Below are 17,884 nucleotides of genomic sequence, written 5' to 3' on the forward strand. Positions count from 1 at the left end.
CTGTGGTCACGCTCCACACTCTTTCCATGCCCTGTGCAGCATCCTTGGATGGGGGGCTGGAGCAGCCCAGAGTCCATGAGGCTCTCTCACTGCCACAAAGGAACACTCCCTAAATCCCTGTGGAAAAACTATGGCAAGCAGTGCCACAACCATTCCTCCCAACCTCCCTCCCTCCTTCTGCTGGGCCAGCTCCCCCAGCCCAAGGGAATAGACTCAGGCCCTGTCAGGACACATTGGAGCCCTGCCCTCCCCCTCTGTCCTTTCCCCACCATGGTCCCCGCTTGTAGCCCCTCCCAGGTTTCGGTCAGTGTCTCCCAGGGAGGGACCCCAGCAGGAGTGCTCAGTACCCTGACGCAGTACTGAAGGCGGAGAAAGGGATACAGCTAACTAATAGGGAAGCATGTGGGTGTCAACTGGGGTACAACAACCAATCGTCTAACAAAGTAGGGAGAATTTTCTAGAACCTGGGGCAGGGTCTGCGGAGGATTGACAGAGCTAGGGGCAGGGATTAGTGTGAGGGAAAGGGAAGGATCTGGAAGCTGGGAGTGGTTTAGGGTTGAAGGACAAGGGGATAGGCGGGTAAGGGCTAAACCATTTTATACAAAACTTATGGGGACGAACATGGGACAAACCATTAACATATGAAAAAGATTAACATTAAACAACACAACACAACATCTCCCCCTTTCTTTCTAAACAGAGGTGACATTCTCAGAGTCCTCGCCAGAGGTTGGCCTGTCCTCTTCCTCTTCCACTGCTTCTGTCTCTTCACCAGTCGGGGGATCTTCAAGATTCCACTCCGGGACGGGCCCCACCTCTGCGCAGCTTACTTGGGGTGTTGGGGAGATGCTGCGAATAACCAATGTCTTGATAATGGGGATCGCAATACAAACAAGAAGAACAACAAGGACAACTGAAATAATGGTTTTGACAATGGAAGCCAGCCAACCCAAAAATCCCCAGCTCTTAAAGATGTTTTTCAGCCAGTTTTTGGATTCCTCTTTGATGTTAGTGACGAGGCCTTATATCTGTTGGATCTTGGAGTGGACACTGCTGCTCCGGGATGACAAGTTGAGGCAGCAGAGGCCCTCAAAGTCCTTGCAGCCGTGGCCATGAGCAAGCAACAGGAAATCTATTGCTGCCCGATTTTGTAGGGTCGCCTGCCTGGTGATTTCCTCGTCTGCTAGGAGGTTGCTTAGGGCTGCTGACGTAAGATTTGCCTGCTTCGCCACCCAGCACTCTAGGTGGCCCAATTCACCTAGGGCTTCAGCTGCTGCCACCCCTGGCAAAAAGATGGACACAGCAACTCTTTTTGATTTCGACCAGTGAAAAACATCCGCGTTGTAATTTTCATCCAAATTATGTGCTTCTCTCTTTTGGATAGCCGATTTTGTGGTTTTAGATTTCCAATTCGAAGTTTGGGTTCGGTTAGGTGAAAACAGGGTGAGTCGCCCAAGAGTGCACGGCCCTCCTATCAGGTGAGAGGGGATGCCTGCCCACGCCCGGTCGCCACAGATCAAGAAGACCCCCTTACCGAGCTGATGCGGTTGGTCCACAGGGGTCCCCTCAATCTGGGCGGTGGTGTTGCACCACGTGGCAGCTCTGTACTCAAGGTTAGGTTGGATGACGTTTAGGTAAGATTCGGGGTTGGACCATCTATAGTGATTTTGAATACAAAAAGGGGATGGGGCTGAACCAAGTAACTCCAATTCTTGAGGCTCCTTGGGTGCTTTGGGAAGGTCTCTCGACCACTCCCACCACACCCAGAGGGGGTTGATCATAGGGTAGGAGGCATAGGGGGGTGCCACCACCGGGCATTGAAATCATCTCTCATATTAGTGATGGTTTTGGGATATTCGTTGGGCTGAAATGGGATCCCCCACCAGGGAGGTTGAAAGTGGATTCCCTGTTGCCACAGTTGACAGGCAGAGATGGTCCTGTTGCATAGCCTGGGCCAAGGTGACCCACACGTTCTTCCTCGGCTGGGGGACTATCCACTCCATCAAAGACTGGCAGAGGCATGCCCAGATGACAAGGGCGTACCACATCCTGGGGCTCTGGGCGGCTGACTAAAACAAAACAAGAAAAGGGAACGGGTCACTCAAATAATTAATGAATTTCACGGGGAGGAAACAGATTGGAAGAGGGGCTGTCCTGCCCGCTGGGGGGACCCTTGGTGTTCTAGGGAGGGGCGCCGGTGAAGACGAAGCGCTGCATATTTTACATCTCCCGAGGTTGGCCCTGACAGATGTCCCTGACTGGCAGTATAGGGCCGGACCCACCTCTGAGGGACCCACCTCAAACCAAAAGGCGTTGATACGCAAGCATACCCACGACCCCAGGTGACTAACTCATGTGGGCCCTCCGTTTTTCCGGTCTCTGGGTTCTTCACCATTACGGGAGGGTGTTTTCTCAACCGTAATGGTGAAGAGTTCGTGAAGTGCCTCACAATGGGAGGACTCAACACTTCGAAGGAGCAGTTAGGAAAGTTGATTGTAAAAAGGGCTCTATGCAATTTAGTATGGGGTGAGTCGAACTGGGTATTGCCCTGTTGCTGCTCCAGGACCCATTTGAGCGTTTGATGGGCACGCTCAACCATGCCCTGACCTGTGGGGGAATACAGAATGCCAGTCTTATGCTTAATTCCCCACCTCTGCAGGAACTCCCGGAAGGCCGTGGAAGCATATGCCAGGCCATTGTCCGATTTGAGTTCCTTGGGGATCCCCAACACCGAGAAGGCTTGTACAAGGTGTTTCTGTACATCCTTGGCCTTCTCCCCTGTGTGGGCAGAAGCGAAGACTGCCCCGGAAAAGGTGTCCACACTCACGTGTACATACTTTAACCTGCTGAACTGCGGAACATGGGTGACATCAATCTGCCATAACTCGCAGCTCTCCAGGCCTCTAGGATTGACGCCAGAGCTCAGGGTTGGCACCTCAAGCTTCTGGCATTGGGGACATGTGGCCACAATGTCCCTTGCCTGGTCATGGCTTAGTTGGAATTGCCGTACCAAGCCAGGTGCATTCTGATGGAATTTCTGATGGCTCAGCTTTGCTTGTTGGTAAATATCAGGGAGCCTAGCCATATCAGCTGGCACAGCCAGGTTGTCCGCTCTCTGATTACCCTCAGCGATAAAGCCTGGCAGGTCTGTGTGCGATCTTACGTGCATCACAAAGTACGGATGCTCTCGGTGGGAGACAGCATATATCAGCTTCGAGAGCAGACTGTGGAGGTTTGGATTGGAGACTTCTTTCAAAACAGTGTTCTCTGCTCTTGACACCACACCCGCCACGTAGGCCGAATCTGTGACCAAATTGAGTGGCTCTGAGAACCTGTCAAAAGCTCTAATGACTGCATCTAACTCGGCAATCTGAGGGGAACCCTCAACAACCTTAACATCTACCTCCCACCGCTGAGTCTGGGGGTTCTTCCAAGTCATGACTGACTTGTGCGAAGCCCCGGATGCATCCGTAAAAACGGTTAGAGCTTTGAGTGGCACCCAGCTCAATTTCTCTTTAGGGACCAGATTAAAATTTGAATTAAATAATTTGTGACTTTGGTGGTGGACAGATGTTTGTCCTTTGTAGCTGTCAAGGGCAAAGAGAAGAGTCTCATTCTCCCGGAGCAAATGCTCCAAAACCTCCTTAGTCAGCTTGCCTGATGACAAGGCAAGTGGTACTCGAATGAACGCAAAATCACAACCCGCCACCTCTAGCAAATGGGCCCTGGCCTTCCTGACCAGCTGCACCATCAGCTCTTGTGGCTTGGTGATACTTTTGGACCTCTGATGACTGAGGAACACCCACTCTATGATCAAGACGGGGTCCCTCTGGTCCTGGTTCCATTGGTAAATAAGGCCGTGGAGGTGCGGCAGCCGTCCCAAGATAATAAACTCAAATTGCAGGTTTGGCAGGTAGCGATGGGCCTGTCTTGTTCCCATCGCCTTCTCTACCTTTTCCAGAGCTGTCTTCGCCTCTGGGGTCAGCACCCTAGGAGAAAGTAACTCATCTCCCCCTTTCAATAAATTGAAAAGAGGGGCTAGGTCCTCGGTGGTCAATCCTAGCCAGGGTCTGACCCAATTCAATGACCCACACAGCTGGTGGAAATCTGCAAGGGTTTTTGGCTTGGTGTTAATTGCCAATTTCTGTGGGACAATAGTCCTGTTGGTAATTTGGAGCCCGAGATACTTCCACGGGGGCATCCTTTGAACTTTCTCCTTCTGGAGCTCAAACCCTGCAGAGATCAAAACCTCGATGACAAGGTCAAGGACATGCTGCAGCATGTCGTCCATGGGGGCACAAATCAGCACGTCATCCATATAGTGCAGGATGACGGCCTCCCGTGCCTTGGCGCGGACAGGAGACAGCAATGAGGCCACGTACCATTGACAGATACTGGGGCTGTTCTTCATGCCCTGAGGCAGTACCCGCCAATGGAAGTGCCTCATTGGGGCTTCCCAGTTGATGGAGGGAACCGAGAAGGCAAACCGTGGTGCGTCTTCGGGGTTGAGGGGAATTTGAAAGAAACAATCCTTTATATCCAAAACTGCCAGATTCCAATTTTGCGGCAGCATTGAGGGTGAGGGCATGCCTGGTTGCAGAGACTCCATGTCTTCTGTCTTTTTGTTAATTTCACGAAGGTCGTGAAGGAGCCGCCACTTGTCCTTCCCCGGCTTTTTGATGACAAAGACCGGAGAATTCCAGGGGCTCCAGGTTGGCTCGATGTTAACTTTGGCCAACTGCTCCTCCACGAGTTTGTTGAGCACCTGCAATTTCTGTTTGTTAAGCGGCCACTGATCTATCCATACTGGTTCATCAGATAGCCAGTTCAGTTTCTGGACAGGGCACTCCACAGTGGCTGCTAGGAAAAATCCCGCAGGGTTTTTGGGATTTCAATACGAACACCCCATTGCGACATGGCATCTCTGCCCCACAGGGGAGCTTTATACTCCATAATAAAGGGGCAGACATTAGCCACCTGCCCTTCAGGTCCCTCAATTTTAATTACACTTTTTGACTGCTGAGCCAGTTGGGCCCCCCCAACTCCTTGTATTCTGCCAGCCATGGGTTGCAGTTCCCAATGTGATGGCCAGATGTTTTCTGGAATAATGGTCACATCCGCTCCTGTGTCAAAGAGTCTGCTGAGGTGAATGTAGTCTTCACCCCGACGGAGTCCACATCCAATTATAGGTTTATTCTCGCCAATGACTTCTGCCCAATAGACGCAGGGATCAGCTGGCTTTGCCACGATGATATTGGGCACCGAGATCACCTGCGCTATTGGCTCTTCTTTTGGCAGGAAGTATGGTGGTTGGATGCACCGCGCCAGGAGAAAGAAACCGTCCAGACACAAAAGTTGCATCTGTGGCATGATCTCAATCTCCGGAGGGGTACACTTTGTATCCCCAAGCACGACATACGTACAGTCGAGTCCGGCGAACAAACCCGGTGATGTGGGTTTCACCGACACCGACTGCCAGTCCTGTGTCTCGAAATAAGTGTTATCTGTCAAGGCCAAGCCCAGGGGAGGACGAGGAGTCCACCCTGGCGCTTTTTGTCACATCTGAAAAATGTCATGTCCGGTAGAGGTGTCACATCCAGTGTTAGTTTCGCCCCCACCAAGGTCCCCCTCACGGCCCACCTCATTTTTATTTTCATGCGAGGCGGGCTTGCGCTCCCCAGTTAGTTTTTTTTTTGTTTGTGTGTTTCCTCCCACCTCCCCCTGCCCCTGCCCATTATTGATTTTATTTTTAAGAGGGCACACACACACAGTATGACCAGGTTGGTTACAGAGGAAGCAGTGCACAGGGAAGGTCTTTGCAGCTGCTGTCATTGCTGCTATCTTCGCTCCTCCTCTAGTTGGAATCGGTGGTGCTGGCACAACCGCACGCTTCACACAGGCCTCCACTATAAGTTGGAGAGACGGCTCGGGATAAAGAGGTAGAGATGTTATGACTTGTTTACGCACATCATTGGCATTTTATCATTTCGATTATCAGTTCTTCTAAGGTGTCTTGACTCTTTACTTGTTTTTCAAGTTCTATCTTTAGCCTTTCTACAAACTCAATAATAGGTTCTGCCGGCCCCTGTCTAATGGTGGCATAATGGACACGGGGCTCGGTGGTCGGCATCATGATGAATGCCTTCTCGGCAGCAGCTTGAATTTTCAAAATCACAGGCTTTGGTATTTTTTCTGCCTGTGCTTCCGCCTGTGACCACTCCCCCTCGCTGCACAAATGATCCAATAACAAAAATGATTGTTATTGGCTTTTGATCTGCGTCAACGGCGCACTCGGGGATTTGTCAGAGTTCAGGCAGGAGTTCCCCTAGCATCCTTTTCCATGTGTCCTCCCACAGCCTGTATTCGATTGATAGGAGGAGACATCTGAACAATCCTTTCAGGTCGCTAGGGACCAAAATATTGGAGGAGAAAGTTGTTTCCAATAGGCCTTTAAAATATTCACTCTTTCTCCCAAACTCCTTCTGTGCCTTACAGATCTCCTTTTTATGGGAGTATTCGAATGGCCGCCAATTAGGAATATCCCTTTGACGAGAATAAAAAACCGGTGCGGCAATGAGTGTGGTCTCCGCTTCCGGGTTCCGATCCCCTGGCCTGTCACTTCTGGTTTCCAGAGCGTGGGAACCGGAAGGAGGTGCATGGGAATCGGAAGTTGGAAGACGAGGGGCGGGACTGCTTGCCAAGGAGGAGCCAGAACACTGGCAACATTCATGATGATGGGCGGAACCCACTGAGCTTGGGGGCCGCCTCTCTGGGGTGGAGTAGGAGGAGGAGTCTTAGTCGGAGGAAGAGGAGCAGGTGCCTGGGGAGGAGGAACGTCCTTCCAGTGGGAGGAGATAGGGGCAGGACTTGGGGAAGGAGGTGGGAACAGAAAGGGGTTGGGACACGGGGTAGGGGGCGAAGCCACAGGCGGAGGAGGAGGGTAAGGATCAGTAAGGAAGGGATTCTGGGAAAAAGAAGGAGCCGGAGCACAAGGGGCCGGCCATGCCACGTGGCCGGCGCCATCTTGTGCGCCGGAGTCCGGGAGGCCATTTTGTGACTCCGGGGGGAACGACTGGAACTGTACTGACTTTGGGGTTTTTGGGGTAGAGCTTGGGGTAGGAGCGGGAGAGGGTTTTGGGGTACATTTACAAACTTTGCAACTTTTCAAAGCAGGTTTCAGGGTAGAACTTGGGGTACAACTGGGAGAGAAGGAACTGTGGAAAGAGGGATTAGGGGAAGGCTCCCTGACAGCTGGCGCCTTGCTGTCTGGACCGAGAGGGGCCAGGTGAGCAGCAGCTGGTCTCCCTGGCTGGGCTCGCCTGCGATCGTTGTCAAACTGCCCGTCTTGGGTCCCCCGATGCAGGGGAAGAGGGATGGGAATGAGGGTTAGGAGAGGGGAAACAACTGGGGGAACCCAGCATGGCTTGCTTCCCTTCCCTGCCTTTTCTTTTACAACAGTACGAATTTGGACATACAAACTGAAAAACCGATCTACAGAGGTGTCGCCCTGATTACTCAACGTCATGAGCCTCTGTCCCACGCTCTCCCAAAATTGAATTGTCTCCATCTGCTGGGGCGACACCCCGGGGAATTGGGAAGCAAGCCATTTCACAAACTTTTTTAACGAACCCCTTGAAAACTTTCTTTTCCCTCCCTTCAGGGTACCCACAACTTGGAGAAACATCTCCTGCTGCTGTGTTGACAGCCTTGCGCCCATTGTGGTGTGCCTAACGCCCACACAGCAAACTCACTCTCCCGCTGCCGCACAGGAGAACTCAAAAAACTAAGAATAAGGGTCCCAGGGCCAGTGAGTCCCCAGCCTCAGTGACTAAAGGCAAGGGTGCTTTCCCGCAGCTGACAAGCGGCCTTTTGGCTTAAGGGCCCCCACACCTAGGGCAGTGTACCGCGCCCTGCCTTTTGGTAAGCCCCCCTCACCCCTTTGGGGGATACTTGCCGGCTCCGTCGGCTTCTGGGACAGGAGCTGCAACGGAAGGTCTCTCCCTTGAAAGCGGACCTCCAGGCGCAGAGGATTGCCGCCTTCTCGCCGGGAGCACTGCCGACCTGGTCTGCTCCGACCGGGGTAGTCGATGCCCAACACCTCTGATCCTCAGATCCTAGAGGCTCTTCGTGGGGTCACTGGAGAAGTGGCCCCACGTTGGGCGCCAATCTGACGTGTCTTCCCCAAAACGCCCACTCCACCTGGGCTACTGGCTGGCTCCAAGAAGCCTGCGTCAAGGAGTGGCCTCTCCCCGGCACCGCTCTGGGAGCCGCAGAAGAGGTATAGCATCTGCTATAACTGGGCAATCAGTCTGGGAGAGATAAAGAGGAGCGGAAGAGACCTTTCACGGTTCCAAGGAGAGGAGTTTATTGGAGGGACAAAATGAAGGTCTGAGGTCTGGGAGAGGGAACCGCAAAAGGCGGTTTGACAGGGTCTGCACAAACTTAAATACGGGGGAGGCGCAAGCGGAGGGTACATAACTTTGACCAATTGTGGCAAACAAGGGGAGGTACCGAAGGCGGAGAAAGGGATACATCTAACCAATAGGGAAGCATGTGGGTGTCAACTGGGGTACAACAACCAATCGTCTAACAAAGTAGGGAGAACTTTCTAGAACCTGGGGCAGGGTCCGCGGAGGATTGACAGAGCTAGAGGCAGGGATTAGTGTGAGGGAAAGGGAAGGATCTGGAAGCTGGGAGTGGTTTAGGGTTGAAGGACAGGGGGATAGGCGGGTAAGGGCTAAACCATTATATACATAACTTAGGGGGACGAACATGGGACAAACCATTAACATATGAAAAAGATTAACATTAAACAACACAACACAACAGTACCTGAGTGCCCTGAGCCTGCTCAGGATAATTCCTCTGGGCTGTGCCCGTCTTGTCCGGGCTGTGCCCGCACTGCCAAGCAGCGGAGATGGCAGCTCAAGGCTCAGCAGGGCTCAGGCCCAGAGGCACAGCATTTACCTCCTGTGATTGTGCCTGGCATGGCCTCCCTTCCTGCAGCAGAGGCTGCCAATGAGCCACTGCTTCCTCCAAAAAATGCTGCCAGCTGATGCCAAAGGCCTTCCTGCAGAGGCTGGGGAGAAGCTGCAGCCAGGCCAGGCTGGGAAACAGCCCTGTGACAGCAGCAGTGGGGCAGCGAGGCTGCCATGGATCCCTTCCTGCTGTGTCGGACACTGCGTGTCCAGATGTGCAGAGAAAGCCTCTGGTTGCTGAGTCTCAGGACAAGGCTGAGGGAAATGCACCCACCACGGCGTCTCTCCAGTTCACTCAGCATCTGGTCCCAATATTTGGCTTTCTTCAGCCATTTCTTGTCTCCTCTTCCTTGAGCCGTGCCTGTTGGAGGACCGTAGAGCAAAGCAGTTCCACTTCATCTGGGTGGATCCCACAAAAGCAGTGCTCAGCTGTGGGGTCAGCAGGGACACACTACTCACCTCTGCCATGGGAACTGGGTTTGTACACAGCATCCAGCCCTGCAGCTGGCAAAGGGCTCCCTGCAGACACACCTGTAACTCAACAGCCACAGAAGCTTCTGTCACCTGCTTCCTGCCAGATTGTCAGTGATTATGCTGTGAGGGGAACTTGAGAACTTTCCTGCAGAAGCTCCCAAGAGTTCCAAACCATGTTCCACCCAACCTCCTCGAGAAGCCTTCCCAGGGAGCTCACCTAGAAAGGAGCACAGATCAGAACCATTTCCATGGTGTGCTGGGATCCCCTTCTGCAAACAAAACATGTTTCCAGACTACCAGTTGTGGTTGAAATTAGGATAAAGCCAAAGTTAGATATCCTTCTTTCCCTCAGTGGATATTCTGATCTGAGTCCAAGCTTTGTGATTCAAATGCACTTTCAGTGGAGGCATGAATCAAATTACTGAGCAGGAACTTCACTGCTTTGAGTTGCCAGGATTGGATCAGACTCCTCTGAGCGATGGTCTCTTCTGCAGGGTTTAATGAGAGAGAAACAATCTGATATATCCTGGGGTTTACCATCAGACAGGGTGCAGCTCTTTAAGCACAAATTAATCTTCTAAAATATAAAATCTAGAATGCATTTGCAATGCACTTCAACCACTAAGTACCTTACTAATGTGTGCAGATGAATTTGTTTAATCAAGGAAGGAGGGGAAGCCCTTTACATTTAAGGATACACAATCTAAGCCACATAAGCTTTTTTGCACGTTTTATAGCACTCACCTCTGTCCTGGCACTTTATGTATTATATTCTGGACCAGATCACGGGTTTATGGTTTCACTTATAACGTAATGGAAAGACTGAAGCATTTTTTGTAAAGCTTGGCATGGCAGCATATGTTCCCAGAGTCCTGGGAGGACTTTTGTCACTGAAAAGTTGCTTCATTCTAAGCTTGGTTAAAATGCAAAAAAAAAAAATCCTAGACCATTAGTTTGCTTAACTTCACCAAAAGTAATAAACCCTTGAAAGCAAACTCGGGTCTCTGCACGTTGAGCTGATGGATGGCTCATAAACGTTCCTTTAAAAACAATGCAGTGCCTGCTTTTCTTTATGTGCTTCAGCAGCTCTCCCAGCTGACATTCATCTTGCCCATTGTGAGCAGTTACAACACAGAAATCAATTAAAGTTGGCAATTGAAATTTCATGTAGAGCCTGTCTGCAGGCTGCCCGAGGAGATTCAGGTGCCCATGGCAAGGACACCCCTGGAGCACAGGTGACATCCACACCTGGCTGCTGCTGTTCTCCAGGCAGGAGCCTCCCCGGCAGGATTAGGGCTGGAGAAGGGAGGGTTTTCTCTGCCCACCGTGGCCGGGCAGGCAGCAGCCTCTGCCCCATGAGCTGGGGGAAGCCAGAGCTGAGCTGTGCCTGCCTGGCCCCGTCCATCCCCACTGCCCACGAGTGTTCCCTGCAGCTCCATCCCTGCCCAGCAGGCTTTGATTGGGGCTCCCCGGGTCAGAAAAAGGCTGGTGAGGGAGGAAGGATGAAAGAAGGTGATGCTTTGACAGCTCCTTTCTCATGGTAAGGAGCAGAGCTGCTCCTTCTCCCCCCTCTGCCCTTTCTTTCTTTAGAGAAGGGAAGAATTCAGCTCTGCCTCCCAGGCACTGACCAGACAGACTGGAGGCCTCAGGCTGTTTGGTGGGCTCTGCCCGTGGAGTCATTGCTCTGTTTAGGGGTTATTTGCTGTTTCTTCCCTGGATATAATGACAGGTAAATGTGGAGTAATAGAATTAAAGCTTTGGCTTGAGGACATGAGGTAGCAAAGCAGCCATTACTTCCTGGTGATTTCTGCTCTGGGAGTCATGTTCCCTCAGGAAACAGAGATCCATTAATTTAGCTGGTCCATGGGAACCTGCCACAGGAAAGCTGCCTCTGCTTGGAAGGAGAAGGAATAAATGCTGCCTTTCCAGCATTAATAATTTTCTGTTCTGAAAACAACATCATTTGATACAGAGGTCATTTGGATTATAAGCCAGGTGCACCCTAACTAGGAGAAAATACTTGTTTGATGCAAGATATTGCTGCTTGCAGAAGCAGGGCCCTAAGTGGTAAGGCTGGAGTACTGCAATTGAAGCATAAATGACTTTTAATACTTCAAAACAAGTGCCAAGCCTTAGAGATTGACAGTTCCTCAATTTTGTAAACAGTACAGGTCTAAATTCTAAGGATCTTAGATCCTTAGTGATGGGGTTTTGATGTGAAATCAAAGCTTAGATCATTCATATCCCACATAGTATTTACCTCAAAAGCGTCTTTAATTTTCAAGCTTCCTAGTTTTAAATGCATTTCAAGCATCCTTTGGAAACTGTAAGCCATGATGAACAAGAACCCCCAAACCAAAGAGAGCAAAGCAGGCAGGGAACAAGGGCAGGGGGAGTCAAGCAGCAAAGTCTAACATTGACAGCACAGGAATAAACCTGGTGCAGAATTCTGCTGTAGAGAAATTAATCCCATCTTTTCTGAGGGATCTCAACCCCTGGCTACACTGAAAGGTCTTTTGTTCAAAGTCAGTGCATTTACCCAGGAATATCCTGCCAGTGCTGGGAATATTTCACAGCTGGAAGACTTCTGAAAAGCCTGTCACATCCCAGCCAGCCAGGGCTCCAGCAGCACAGACACAATTTTACTGACAGAATAAATTGAGAACATCCTTATTCTTGGTTTTCTTATTATTTTTTCCCTGCTGAAGGAATTGTCCCCGGGGAATGTGGACAGCATTGGAAATTAAGCAGAGCCATGTACATTTGTGAATGGAAACACAGACCTTTCAGACTAAGGACCAGCTTCTCTCCCAAATTTTGCTTAGAACAGTTTCAATAATTTCTTTTTTATTTTTTTGTTTGGTTGAATTAGAAATCTGAGGAAAAAATATTTTGCAACTAAGGAAATTGCCTCTTCAACATGAATCCAAAGTGAAGTATTTAATTTTATTTCTTCTTTGTATGCTAAAGTGGTACTTAGAAATTTGATTTATTACTGTCATTCAGATAGTGATGGGGGGCTCATGGGTGACAACAGAGTGATGCCCCACAAAACACAGGTGTGCCCTTGCTGGAAATGCCACCCTTGCCTGTTTGTTGGCACAGAAATGGGAAGCAAAACCTCCTCTTTGCAATTTTCACAAGCTATGGCTTTGCTCTGGTTGCTCCTAGCTCTGCCTCGTGCCATTTTGTGCCAAGCAGTGCCCCTAAGACCCACCAGCTCCAGGAGAGTGCAAATGCTGTACTCAGAGCTTGGCTTAAACCTGCCAAAGCTGTGCTTTAAACTTGGCTGACCTCCCCCTGTGCAGCCCCAGATACTTTGATGCTGTGTGAGCTCACGCCAAGGACGTGTGCTGGGGTCAAGTACAGAGAGTCAAAGCAGGGCAGATGTGCAGGGAGTACCAGATTGTTCAGTGTTATGATCCATGGCACACCATGAACCCTCCCTGAAACATCCTGCTCTGAGCAGAGGCTCTGCACAAAACAAAGCACAGGGCCTGATTTTGATTCTGGAGATTTGTTGAAAGCTTTGGGGTCTTTCCACTGAAATCTGACTCCCAGCACCTCTGTTCCTGAAAGGGAGGATGGGTGCTGTGATGGCAATTAGCACTCCAAGCTCAGGCAGCCTTCAGGGAATACTTTTCTCCTCAAACAAGGAGAGACTGCAACCCACAGTCAGTCACAGCCTCTAGACCTTGTTTTCCAAGTGGTTTAGGTACGATTCTGTAAAGGCTGAAGTTGTTTGCTCCACAGGAGTAACTTCCTCATGATGCCTTGTGCTCAAAGCTTACATTTGGCATTTATTGGCCCACCATTTCTTTTTTTATAAAGTACATTCCTCTGTGGAATGGTTCACAGAACACAGGCAGATCCTGGGATACAGATACCTGCAATCATGGTCAAGCTTCAGTCCTTGCTTTATGTTTTCAGTCTCTGAAGTTGAGCATTAACTTTGTGATGCTTTAAGGCCACACACACCAATTCACTTTTATTAGAATTTGCCACATTTTCAGATTATGAAAAGCTATAAAAATGATAAAAACTCTTTTTTCAGAGACCAGGTCTCTGAGCTAAAGCCAGTCTCTTGATGCATTTTACAACTCCCAGCTCGCTTGACTTGAGTGCACAGATTAGGTTTCACATCTGGAATTGTGAAAATATCATAGAATTTGAGAGTGGTTTGGGCTGGAAGGCACCTTAAAGTTGATCTTTAGGTGGTCTTAAAGTTCCCCTGCCATAGGGGAGGTGGAACTTGGTATACCTGGATATCTCTTTTCTGTAATAAAGGACTGAAGCAGATACATTGACCAGCTCTCCTCCTGCCCTCCTTCTCCCCCCACACAGTCTCAATCAGTCTTTGAATTTCCAGTCTGGGATTATCTCAGGACACGAATCTGTAAGACCAGATCCACTTAATCCAAGTTTGGTTATAGTGCAGGAGATAATTTTCTAGAGTTTTTTTCTGTTTTTTTTCCACTTTCCTTTGGTTGTGACTGCAGTTTTCCTTAGGTTTTTTCAGGGGCTGCAGTTCTGAATTGCTGAGGATCAGAGTCCCAGGCAAATCCAGGGAAACGTGTTGAATACCACAAAGAAGATACCCCCAGGCAGGCATGAGAGAGGCAAATATCAGTCTGGATTTTAATCATGCTGCTAAGCAGGCAGCTGAGACACTGACAAAGTTGAAAGGATAGCCAGGAGAAAGAAGGGAAGAGCACAGCAAACATGGGCAGCGATTCAGCAGGAGTCCCAAACAGAACAAATATTTGCAGGGCTGCTGAGTACCTGCCTGTGTCCCTGGAAGTGCAGGAGTTGCCTGTACTCTATTTCCTCCCATTAGTGACATTGATCAGCTCAGCTCAGCCTCCTCAGAGTCCAAGCAGGTTTCAATGCTGCCTGACAGGCTCCCCCTGGGTGCCTCTGCTCCTGGCAGAGTCCTGAGGAACACGAGGGCATTTACAGTGTGGCTGAGGGCTGGTTATGATCCAGGACCATGTCTGCTGCTGGTTCTTGCTGTAAACCCAAATCAGTGGCTCTGGACTGGGAGCTCTGCTTTCTGAGGGTCACAGCCTCTCCTGTGTTTGAGTTTGAAAGGGGTAAGGGAGGAAGTTTTTTCTTTAAAGTGATGTTTGTGTGTGAAATCCATCCTTTTTGGGATGGACTTAAGACAAGATAGGGAATCTGCTGAGCACCTAGGAAGCACCTGTAAGAGAGTCTGGTACCGGGAGCACTGTCCAAAGGCAGGGCAGGCAGATGAAGGAGGGGCATGCACAGCTGTCACCAAGCTGCTGCCTGAATTTGCAGGCACTAATTCAGGGAAGAAGAGCTGCAGAAACACTGACTGCACCTCCCCTTGGCAAACACGAATCCCTCTGGTGTAGGAGGGCTTAGCATGATCCAAATCATGCACACAAGGGCGGAGGAGGCAGCTGTGAGAGGCAGGGCTCGCTGGGTAGGGGTGACAGCACCAGCTGTGCCTTGGGCTGGGGGTTTGTCACTGTGCTGCAGCAGGGCTGGCAGGGCACTGCCACCCCTCCATGCCCAGGAAGGGATGAGCTGGGGGACAGCTCCAGCAGGGCCAGCAAACGGAGCAAGGAGGGACAGACACATGGGTGTCCCTGGGTGTGCCACTGCCACCGATTCACTCCCACACAGCAAACACGGCCAGGCACATAAAGGAGGAGTTAGCGAGAAGCCAGGGAAAGCCTGCCAGGAATAAACACTGTCCATAAGAGCCCAGCATGGGAAAAGGCAGGGAAATGGCTACACTTCCAGTGTCACAGCACACCGGGGATAAATGTTGCAGCTCCTTGGGGATAAATGAATTATGTGCAATTATGTGACTGGATTTGAAGTCAAGCCTTTGCTATTCTTATTCTGGGAAGCTTTGAAAGACTCTTGCATTTGAAATAGAATTAGCCCTTCCACTTTAAATTAGCATGCAACTTTAAAAGAAGTATTCCAAATGAAGATTATCTTACAAGGAACGTATAATTTACATTTCAAACCTCACACTCTTTGTTTTGATGTAACCCATAAAATTCCTGCTCTGCAAGGCCAGTGGACATTGCTTATTGCCTTTAACCTGTTTCAAGGTGATCTTTTTATCCTTCACTTTAATTTGGAAAAGCCATTCCATGGGACAAGAACTCATCTTCAATCTTTGGTGCTCATGCCGAGGAGAACGGGACAGACCTGACAAGTTTTGTGGTCCCTTTTAGCACCAGGAGTTGTATCATTCATCCAGAGACCCTGACAGTCATCTTGAATATGCTGGGCCCTCACAGTGTTTTTTAAATGCTATAGATGTTTAAAGAAATGCTTTTATTTTCTTTGATCTTCTGCAAGCATGCAAGGATTAACATACACAATGCTCACAGAAAGACACTGGATCAAATGGTTATTTTTGGAATTTCCTCACTTCACCAAACAGTACAGTAGCTATGATGCCACAAAACTCACTATGAATTCTTCTTAGAAGCAAAGAGAGGAAGTGTGAGTTTAGGAAGAGGCAAGGTCTTCAGAAGATGCAATTTATTAAAATACTACATTTAGTAGGATAAGTAAAAAATATATAAAAATACTGGTTTTGCTTTGGGTCAGTGAAAATATAAACTAGATTTTATTCCACAGGTCAATCTGAATCTTGGGCAGAAATGCCCAACACTTAATAACCATCAGTGAGTCCGAGTTTTGTCTGAGACAAAAAGCAACAAAAGCAGTGGACTATTAAAGTCATGACCAACTTTCTGACTTCTGCAAAGCTTTGTTTATGCTATTACAAAAGTGGGCTTTAGTTGTGTAATGTTTTTTTGTTTGAGATTCCCACTACATTGTTTTGTGGGTTTAGGAATATTTCAGCTTCTCTCTTCTATTTCTCTCTTACTATTCTGTCAGTGAAGAAGCAATGAAGTCACAGCAAGTTTGAAACCACAGGCCAAAAATTGTCCTTGTGTGTTTTTCCCCAATTCCTAGGACATGCTGAAGAGCTTTTCTATGAAATGGAGTGTCAGCCAGCTGATTACAGCTGGCTTGGGATGGGACCTAACCACCAGGAAATGCAGTGAAAGAAACAAGTGTGCTGGAAATGCTTTCTGAAGGACTGCCAGCAATATGTTTTGGGGCTTTCTTGAAGCATTACCGTGTTGAGTTCTGTTGTTGTGTGTCTGAGGAGGAACTTCAGCTCTCTGCAGATCTGCAGCCTTACATTGGCCTGGAAGGCTCCCAGATCTCCTACAGACCCCAGCCAAAAAAATGGACAAGCAGCTTCTAATTTCCCTCTGGCTAGATTTTACAAGGTGTTCTGGAGACATTTAAGAAGCCACAAGCAGAGATTCTCAAACTCCCTTGTGTCCCAACACTGTGATTTTACAGGCACTTTTTGACAGACTCCAACCTACCTGTAGTGCTGCAGTTGTGATTCCAGCTGCTGAAGGTATCCTTGCACATGTGGCACCTCGTTAGCTCTCACTTCCAGCTCCTTCACTTTGCCAAGACTGTTCAGGACAGCGTGTCTGGCCTCTTCCACCTTCCTCCTCATCTCTGCCTGCTCCCTCTTCAGGCTAGGCTGCAATCCTCCAGGCTGACCAGAGCTTCCTGACAGCTCTTCAGCTCCTTCTCCAGCTCCTGATTGAACCTGATGCCTTCTTCAATCTGCCCATCCCTGGAGCTGGGGATGAGCTCCATTTCCTTCAGGACACTTTGGAGGCACTTGGTCTGGGAGTGTTGAAGTTCTGTTCAGAGCACCTGGGGGTGTACTGGAGCTCTCCTCTTTGCTGTTTTGATTCTTCCTGGGACCTCTGACTGGTGACTTCAGGTTTGCTGCTGATTTCCTCTCCCTTTTGAGGAGGAAAATGGTAAAAGTGTCTTTGACCTGCCTTGCTGGATATTTTGAAGAGGAACAGTCATCTACTGCAAGTGCAAGTGCCACAGGTGGAGCAGAGTTCTGTGAGTGCTGTGTTAGGATCAAATCAGACCTCGCCAGACCTGCCAGAACAACTGGTCCATGCTGCCCTTCACTGCTCTGCCTGTTCCACACTCTTTCATGCCAGAGTAATTGAACTGCGGTTAAGTGTGTATGTGTTTCACTCGAGCCAGTACAGCAGAACCAGCAGAAAGCAGCCCCAGAATGAACTGGGCTCTGCAGAGGAGCCCCAGACTATTCATCAGCCTGCCTGCAGAACTGGCTCCAACTCTGAAGCCTTGTGACCACACTCTGAAGAAGACATGCTTCTAATATTGCTGAGACACTTATGACTCAGGCACTGCATGTGCTTGTGCAGGTAAGAATCCAAAAGCTACTTCTTACTTCAGGAAAAACCCTGCAGTGGTGCATATCCAGCATCTGGTATCAGCACATCCTGGCTGCACGTGCAGGAGAAGCAGCAGCAGCATTGTACACGTGGCTTTGTTAAGCTGAACTCCCTACACTTTGA

At 49.5% G+C, this 17,884-nt stretch overlaps 1 pseudogene; it reads right to left on the reverse strand.

The window, feature by feature from the left end:
• Nucleotides 1-692: 692 nt before the first annotated feature.
• Nucleotides 693-2,048, reverse strand: LOC148222532 (uncharacterized; annotated as a pseudogene).
• Between the last annotated feature and the right edge of the window lie 15,836 nt (nucleotides 2,049-17,884).

Source organism: Sturnus vulgaris, chromosome 11 (assembly GCF_052056855.1).
Source record: "Sturnus vulgaris isolate bStuVul1 chromosome 11, bStuVul1.hap1, whole genome shotgun sequence".
In the NCBI taxonomy this organism is placed as follows: Eukaryota; Metazoa; Chordata; class Aves; order Passeriformes; family Sturnidae; genus Sturnus; species Sturnus vulgaris.